This window comes from Callionymus lyra, chromosome 10, assembly GCF_982586985.1.
Source record: "Callionymus lyra chromosome 10, fCalLyr1.hap1.1, whole genome shotgun sequence".
Classification (NCBI taxonomy): domain Eukaryota; kingdom Metazoa; phylum Chordata; class Actinopteri; order Syngnathiformes; family Callionymidae; genus Callionymus; species Callionymus lyra.
The window spans coordinates 27,711,411-27,721,211 of record NC_141827.1 but is presented as its reverse complement, the minus strand read 5'-3'; the positions used below and the strand labels follow the sequence as shown (position 1 = coordinate 27,721,211).

Sequence of the window (9,801 nt, the reverse complement as noted above, 5' to 3'; positions counted from 1 at the left end):
TCCACCAAACATAAGCTACCCATTTCATAACCTCCACCAAACATAAGCTACCCATTTCATAACCTCCACCAAACATAAGCTACCCATTTCATAACCTCCACCAAACATAAGCTACCCATTTCATAACCTCTACCAAACATAAGATACCCATTTCATAACCTCCACCAAACATAAGCTACCCATTTCATAACCTCCACCAAACATAAGCTACCCATTTCATAACCTCCACCAAACATAAGCTACCCATTTCATAACCTCCACCAAACATAAGCTACCCATTTCATAACCTCTACCAAACATAAGCTACCCATTTCATAACCTCCACCAAACATAAGCTACCCATTTCATAACCTCCACCAAACATAAGCTACCCATTTCATAACCTCGACCAAACATAAGCTACCCATTTCATAACCTCCACCAAACATAAGCTACCCATTTCATAACCTCCACCAAACATAAGCTACCCATTTCATAACCTCCACCAAACATAAGCTACCCATTTCATAACCTGTGCAAAATATAAGCTACACATTTCAAAACCTCTACCAAACATCAGCATCAACATTACCACTGCTAATTATGCAGGGAAGAGTACACACCAGAAAACTTTTTTATAATTTTGATTAAATATAATTACAAATAAGAAATCACATTGATTTAAATGGAAAATTAAGTATTTATTGGTGGTTTTATTTTGCAAGAATCTTGCTATAAGACACATATCCCGCTATGCGGCAATGATATGACAATATACTGTGATACTGTAAAAACAAGGATATATTTCTAGTATGGTCAAGTACTTGATCTGGGGTTGTAGAATTTATAGACCACATGACTCTTGATGAAGTAACTGCTTCTTTTTTTTAAACAAAAATATGTAAAAACATCAGCTTTAAAAGCTGCTTGGGTCAACTGTATCCTCTCGTCCTCAGTCATCGCTGGGATTTCTCGGATTTCAGTGTTACTTTAGCTGCAGAGGACATAATGACTGCTTCCATCTAGAGGCCGAAAGTTGAATTGCCACCACAAAATTAACATGGCATGGATATATGTTAAATGCAAATTTAAAATATATATATATATATTTATCTTACATACACTTTATTGAAATATAAACCATAAAATAACAATACTGAAAATAATATATTATTTGCACGACAAAAATGTAAATAATAAAAAAATTATTTTTTTAAATACAATAAACAATACCTAGTCAAATTAATTTTGCAAAGTTATCAATATTTATTAAAGACCATTTTAATTTGGGCTGGCATTCGAAGGAACATACAATCGTCCGAGATAAATGCCTCAACTTTCTTCTTCTCATGCATTTTCTCACCTATATCAGCTTCATATTAAAATAATAATATTACATTTTCTCTTCCACAAGTTCTCTTTTTGTTTTGAATTATACTTTTTAAATCTGGTGTTTTGTCAAAGTTTAGAATTAAAGATGAGATAGAACAAAGTAACAGCTGCAATCTTTTGGTAGTCCATGTGTTTTTCTACCAAAATATCCACCTTGTTTTCAGCCCGTCAAGAAAGGTAAAGTTTCTTCTTTTTTATCACTGACCTTTTCATTCCACTAACTTCTTTTTCATTGCCATATGTTGCTAACCGTCCGTACGTTTCCATCAACAGCAGACCCGCCGATGCTGAATCCTATTAACATTTGATCAATACTTATTACATCCACGTGTCTGCAGTTGTCATACCAAACATGTTGTAATCGTCACGAACGAGCGCATCACGGGTCAGGTTGTTAACAACGAGCGCTCTGCTAACAAACACTCAGAGGAGTGAACGTATTAGCCGCCCTGACATTCTGGCATCCTTCCCTCCTAAAGGGCACGCTGCTTCCTGCGCAGCCACCGGACATAAATCTTCACTTCCTGCGTCGAACTGGTGTAAAATTAATTTCACTGCTGTGCTGCTGTGGCTTATCACTTTTTATTTCTCGCTATAAAAGGTCCCAGCCTACATGTGTCGCTATAATTCTTATCAAAAGTCTTCGTAAAAATCACATAAAAAATGTTTCAATGTAGAGATTCTGGTTTTATTACTGTTGAATTTAATTATTTCGATTTATATATATTTGTGTGTTATTTTTCAAGGGTTGGTTAGCCCAGAATTCACTAAGCTAGTTCAATATGCTAACAAGCTGGCTTTGATGAAATCCAGTTTTGATTTTAAATTAATTATTTATTTATCATTTTTTATTAAGTAATAGTTTACACAAATTCTACTCATTTTCCACTTACTCTCATGTCGACTAAGGGTTGGGATTATTTTTAGAATAACCTGTTCCGTTATACATACACATATCCATGCTAATAGAGCATAGCATGACATAATCTCTTTCAATGAGGATTGACTCTAAGACTGATACGTTTTTCCGTAACGATTTCTCACGCGGAGGCTTCAATACAAGATGGACGTTACAGACGAGGTTTTATTTGGATGTTTTTTAAGTGTCTTTTTGGAGGAAGATGAATATGACGACTTAGTGTCAGTCGCTACATTAGCATGAACATACATTTTTGACAATAACTCTAAAAAGGAACCGAATACTCTGAAAACAATCCCAACCCTTAGAAGACAAGAGGATGAGTAGAAAATGAAATACACTTGGGCGAACTATCCCTTTAATAAACATTATTTTTAAACAAAAATAGATTTTATCAAAGCTAGCTTGTTAGCATTTTGATAGCTTAGTGGTGATAACGGTGACACAAGTCAATATTGATGTTTAAGAGTCAATTTCAGAAGTAAAATCATAAAGTTTTGTCATATGTTTTTTTTGTTGTTGTTTATTACAATTGTGTTATCTTTAATGAAATAAACCATATTTTCCTCCATCACAGTATTTGTAAAGCTCATCAAATTCACAACCGCTCCAGACGCTGGTGAGTAATTCAGCAGGCGAGTGGCATATACTGTATAGTTATCTAACATTGAGAAATAGCACAATTACTGAACGTCATTCACAAGAGCACAAATCATCTTTCTTACTCAGCTGTAGATGTTCAATAAGTCACACAACAGCAGGGCGTGGAGAGACGCAGGTACAGGTCCTTCACATGGAGATAATGAAGATTACTTCTTAGACGTTGGGCTTCTTTCATTTTCTGCTGAAATAAAAATAGTATTTTTATTTTTGTTATTATCATGCAACTATTTGAACAGTATTGATTTTATTCTATTTACCACTCTTTATCCAGATTAAAAAGACAATATAATTTGATATTCATTTCTAACGTAACCCTCCAGTCCTGTGGCGCGCTATCAAACTACAAACCCTTGAAATTAGTTTTTTAAAACCACTAGTTTTCTTACTACCTGCAGCCCAGTTTTTTTATGTGTATGTGTGTGTGTGTGTGTGTGTGTGTGTGTGTGAGCTGCATGCGTGTGTGTGTGTGATGACGGCTGCCGACATGAGGTAGAGGGGCCATCTGGACTGGGGGGGCCTCTGGGACTCCCCCGGCCACACTGAACATCCCAGGCCCTCGACAGGTAGCCAGTCTCACATCTCCAGCTCATCTTAGATGCAACAAAGGCAGATAATGAGACACAGACAGGTGGATGCTGGAGCCACATCCTGTCAGACTTGACTACCATTAAAAAAATAAACAAGTAAAAAGAAGGGTATTGAGGCAACAGCAAACTTTTGTAACAAACACATTCATTTTTTTTTTGGTTTGAAGCAGTTCTTTGTTGCAGCAAATGTACTTAAAACATTTCCTACGTAGCAATAATTCGATTCATCTCTTCGCCTATAGATGGCAGTGTTTATGTACAGACTCAATAAACTGATGAATTCACTCGTTTCAAAGGAGAATATTTCTCTCGGTTTTCTATGAAGGCAGGAAAGAAAATTGCAGTCCCTTCTCATTTAAGTAGAAGCCTGTAATCATTCATTCATTTTCCATTTAGAATGAATATCTCTTCTTATTTATAGTTAATGTTTTTCATTTCTTTTATTTAACTTTATTAATAAAAATGTGCTTCAGCATTTTTTAGGTTTGTATTTTTTATCAACTGCAAATATTTATATTAATACTATTCCTACTCCAATAATGGTATATTCTGTATTGTTCTGTTTTTTTTTTTTTACTTTTCAAACTTATATATTTATGACATCGTCTGCTGCTCAATCGCTTTCTCAATATGACTTCGTTCTTTTTTTTAATTAACTTTTTTATTGATCTTATTTTGAGTTTCATAACTCTTCTTTTAAATCAAACATAACATAGTTTATATCTGAATCCTTTTTTTGTCCTGCGTTTAAAGGTTACATCATAACCTTTCAGTTTCTGCTAACCACGCTGCCAATTTCACGTATTTATTGATCAATGAATCCATCTGAAACTCATTTTTAATTGTGTTATGAAGTAAACCTTTTATTTGCGTATATATATATGATATTTTTTATAGTTTTTATATATAGTTTTTACTTCTTCTCCAAGTACAGGCTAGCAGCAGAATGGAGTTCATCCCATCTAGTCTGGGCGATAGATGGGGGACACCCAGGTTGAATCATCAATTTATCAAACACACAAACGTAGAGAAACATTTACGTTACATAGAAAGAAAATCCTTCAGTGTACAAAAAATAAAACTCTCTTCTACTTTGACACCACTAGATGGCGCAGTTATTTTTCACACTACACCTTTAAAGGGGTGAACGTATTAACGGTATTCTCCTTTTTTTTAAAACATAAACTTGTGAATATTTGAAACATCTTTGAGAAAAAATACACGTTTACTTGTCAACCTGAGACACACAGCGTCATAGAAACTAGTAATGTGTATATTTGATCTTTCAAAACATGTGGTGTTTCATGAAACTTGACCAGGTGTTTCATGAAACCTCACCAACGCGTCACTGATCAATAAAAATAAATAGATATATTTAGAGCGGGAACGTATCAATGGGAATAAAAATCGAACATTGTTCTCTACAAGTGCTACACAATGACGCGCCGGGGGGTTGTGTCTGCGAGCGCACACTGTACGTGACGCGCACATGAACTGATGTGACTTCACGCACACACTCAGGGAGAGAGAGAGAGAGAGAGAGAGAGAGAGAGAGAGAGAGAGAGGGAGGGAGGAGAAAGAGAGAGAACGAGACGGGAGGGTCTCCATCTGAGCGGCTGACAGAGTCGCTGCCCGGATGACTCTCACGAGCGTGTCTGACGTCCACACTGACCCGAGGAGGAAAAGTAACGGGACCGGCTCGGGAACTAAACCGGGATCTACTCATGAATGAGACCCCTCTTCTCTCAAGGTGAGCGCTCTCTCTCTCTCTCCATCCTCCGGCGGCGGGAGGGAAAGTTGGGAGACGCGCGGTCAGTTCTGCTGGATCTTACGGAACCGGAGAGGAGGGGAACTGGACCGGGAGGAGGGGGGGGGGGTTCATCCTGTTTCTGGAGTGTTACTGGATGTCACTAGAACTACACAAAACTGCGATATTAGAAATATATATGTATTTAAAATATATTTTAAATAACTCAATTGGTGTCAGTGAATGCATTGTTGTCATATAGACAGAGAAGGACCTGGTTACAGATCGAGTTCGGTTACATGTTAGTTTTGGACGTTAAATAATGATCGGGTCAGTGAACGCACCGCAGACAAAATAGATTGATGCCTCTATTATGCCAGCATTGAGTCCAACATCCCGTTCAACACGTGGGTTGATGTGACTTAAAACAACATTGAATCCGGGTTTGATCATTTAATTCATATTTATTTATTATTAATTGATGTATTTAAAAAAATAAAGATAATGAAAAAAATTGGTGTACTTTAAGAAATTTAATGAATATTGCAGCATGAAATAAATACAATAAATAATAATATTACGACTTTTTTGCGAGTTCAGAAGAAATTAAATTGTAAAAATAAAGCATTGTAAAAGCATCTACATGTTTGGGGAAACAATTTGATTATTTAATGTTATATAAATGTTAATACAATTAAAAGGGAAGGCAAGTGTGTCAACATTTAAATATGGAATCACATTCAAAAAAATTATAACATTTTAAAACTCTCCTCAAAAAGGTCTTTCGTAAGGAGTTAATATACTGCGTTTAGCTAAAATACCTTATTCAATATACAAATAAAGTTATCAACCTGGAAAAATTGAAGTATTTCCCACTTTAAGGCAAGAATATATACAATATTATTGCAACTGAACTTCTGAGAATTATGATGAAGTTGTGATGACATTATAAACTGTTATCTTAATACTACTTCTAGTATACATGTAACTATTGTCCTTGTATATGACACATAAACAGAACCATAGGCACGTTAATGGACTTGTTGGTTTCTCTAAACAATCCACTGATCCATCTCCGAGTCTGAGACCATTGTGTTTGGTGGAATGAAGCTTGACAAAAGCTCTCAAATGACCTGTGGAGCCTGGATTTTGTGTCAGAGCCATTTCCAACAGTAGAGACTGAATGAATGAAACTGATTTCTTGATCTTAAAATTGGAGAGAAAAGTGTAAAAGGGGGACCAAGGGTTGGCGTTGAGACAGGAAAGGTGAAGTTGGGAAGCGGTTCGTCTCCGGTTCAAACTCCGTCCAGCAACAAAAGGGGCTCAGATTGATTGACAAGAGCAGTTTGTGAAGATTCTGGAATATTCCCAGATCCAGGGTCAGCAGGAGAATACCAGAGTGAAGTATTTAGCCTGGAGATAGTCAGACTTGGTGGTGCAGCCTTGGCAGCAGAGCAGAGGAGCCGCTGGGATGTTGATAAAGCCGAGAGGCGAGAGTGAGACGGCGCACACACAGCTGTCGCCGTGCCAACCTAAACAATGCCACTGACCATCTTTGTTTGGGGGCTCCGTCTGCGGGAGATGCCTGGTGCAGCTGCCGGTGGAAGGAGGGTGAGGACTGGTTTTAGAGACTTTGACTTTCACCTCTTATGCTAACCAGATGAACCCTCCTTCTCTCCCTGGCCCGGCTTATCTGGACGGCCAGTTGGACCGGCTTTCATTCTGCTGGCCCCTCCAGAGTGTGTAAAGCCTTTTGCACAGACGAGAGAGAGAGACAGAAATTGGTTTCTCTCTTGGCACGTTCACGCTGGTCATCTTCTTGTTATCAGTTCTCGGCTAATTTTAGTTCTGAAATGAGACTTTTAACTACAGTTTTTCTTCTGGTTTAGACTGATTTTATGTCTTTTATGCAACCAAAAAGCATGGGGGGGCTTTACTGAAAATATGTTTAGTAAGTTACTCGTGTTAAAACTGTTAATATTCCTGACACTAGACTGAGGGTAATCATAAAATGTGTGAAAAAGCTTTCTTAATGCATTCATCAGTTGTTGTCCCCAACCCTTTTTTTTGAAAAAAAAGGCTTTTAAATGCGCCTTATAGTGCGGAAAATAGGGTATCTGTGTATTTGCATCTGCGTATGTTCGATTGTATGCCGACGATACTGTGATGTGTGTCTTCTAGCTTCTAGAGACTTTGAGCCAAGTTGTGTTTAAGCATTATTCATATGGAATAAGGAATTAGGAATTGGAATTCGATTGTTTTTTACACATTTGTATTAGTCACACACTAGTCACGTGCTAAAACAACACCTTTGTGTTATAATCATTCAAACACAAATTATATCATTTTTTTCCATGCAGCCCAGTAACAAATGTCTCACAGACCAGTACCACTGGATTCACCCATGAGTCACGATATCCTTTCGAGTTCCCTGACATCAGCTAGATGAGTTGACCAGAGAACGGGTGAATGATGTGTTATATGTCTCTTGACTGAGACATCTACCACTGCAGACTCAGTCGCAGGATTTCCACCCTTTTTTTAATCAAAAATAAAAAAGCAATATAAGATGATATTTATAAACTTTACCACAAAGTAAAATTGCACTTTGAACAAGTTAACTTTGTCAAAGACTTTGATCTGTCAGTACTGTTTGTGGCGAAGCTTTGTGTGTGTGTGTCTGTGTGTGTGTGTGTGTGTGTCATCAGTAAGTTTAGGTGAGCGTCAGCTTTGAGTTCTCTTGATAAACAGTGACACCGAATGCTTCTACCTGCCGGCTATTATGACTCCACGTCTTCTGCCTTTAAACTTCTACTCTACACCATGAAAGACTGTTATTGTTACTCAAGATAATTCCACTTTTGCCAAATAATTTCAAATCAAAACTTCTGGAAAAAAACCTCCTGATGAAAGGGTAAAGTCTTATTGCGATTTTTGACACTTTTAAAAAAGAATCAAAGTTTATATTTTTGTAATTCCAAGTGTCAACCATAAGAAGTTTGGGTGAAGAAAGACCTCGGGTTTGATGTCGGAAGTCTTTGTTTCTGCTCCAGAGTAAAGCTAATGTCATACTTCCTGTTAAGTGAATACACATTTAATTCACCCTGAATCTTGACTGCCAAAAAGAACCTCTGGTTATTGATTGAGACCTCTGGTTTAGATCTGACAGAGTCAGAAGAGTCAGAGTTGAAGATGATCAGGATGCACCAGAAGGATGAAGCTCAAAAATGGGAGACCAAGTTAGGTTGTCAGACGGTTTGTACACGTGGTGAGGAGAGACAGATGTCATCTCATGAAGGTACTAAATACAGGAACTTATCCATCAGGACTATAGATGATAAAGGTTAAGATTTAGGAGATTGGGTGAACCCCAAGCAGGAGATACAGACAGAGAAGAATAGTAAGGAATCTTTAGGTTGAGTGTTTGATATTACCTATGTTCTACTTATGTCTAAGTCCATGTTGAACACAGCAGATCCAAATAAAGCACTATAGTAGTAAGTGGTTCAACATCTCAAAGTCCAGGATGATGCAAGTGGACCATGTGTCTTCATCGGCAAAGCACCCGTTGGCTCAGTTCAATGAGTTCAAGTGTGAGGCGACATGGAGAAGGATTGTTGGTGGTATGACCAGCTTAGGAAATATGCTATTTCCTGTTCATCACAACTGTAGAGAAACCATGTGAAGCCCTGTCAGGTTATTGATGGACGTATCTGAGGGTGTTTTCCAGGGAAATATTTTATCTTCTGGGTCATGTTTCAATGGAAAACAAAGACTTTAATTATTTTGGCTGTTACACTGATGCTAACATACACAATCTTGCATGACACAATGAAGCTAGATAAGAAATTAATTGAAAAGACTAAACAACAGATATAACGCACTTGAATATTTCAAAATCTGTCCATAATCCCGACACAAAGCTTGGTTCTTTGCCGTCTCTCGTGCAGCAAACACTTACACAAAGCATCTTGTAACGTCTGGACATTAAAGACACGCCAAGAACACAAGATTTCCGCTTGAAGGACTTTCAGTCATTTCTTTTGTCTGAATGGAACTGCCGAGTGACGTAATGAACAACAGAAAAAAGAGCTTGTCGTTTTAGATATACTGAGGCTTTTTTGATGAGTCTGCACTTATCTCTGATGAAAAAGGACATTATTTCTGTTGAGTGTAACAACTGGGAATCATAAGGGATTTACATTTGGGTTACATTCTCTTTCTTTGCGCTTGGTTTGCGTTACAAAAATACTGTATCACAGTTGTTACTGTAGAATTCAACATATTTTTGTGAGAGAGAACCATTAGATGTCTTAGAGGATCCGTTAAGTACGTTTTTATTTTCCACTGTACTACCTATTGTGACTGTTGTTTGGCAGGTAAGACAAAAAAACAATTGGAAAAAAAAATATGAACAAGGAGGAAAATATATTCTAAATGTGAATTTAAAAATGTCAATGTATATACTGTACATTTCAATACAATTTTCACAAAAATAAATCATGAGTATATGG

General features: G+C 37.1%; 1 protein-coding gene across 1 annotated transcript in view; it reads left to right on the top strand.

Annotated features, from left to right (window-relative positions):
* The first annotated feature begins 5,186 nt into the window (after window positions 1-5,186).
* LOC148071292 (plexin-A2-like) overlaps window positions 5,187-9,801 on the top strand; it is a 134,034-nt gene continuing 129,419 nt past the window's right edge. Inside the window, exon 1 of the mRNA XM_087800334.1 lies at window positions 5,187-5,290. The gene's annotated coding sequence lies outside the window, so the exon portion shown is untranslated. The remainder of the gene's footprint in view (window positions 5,291-9,801) is intronic.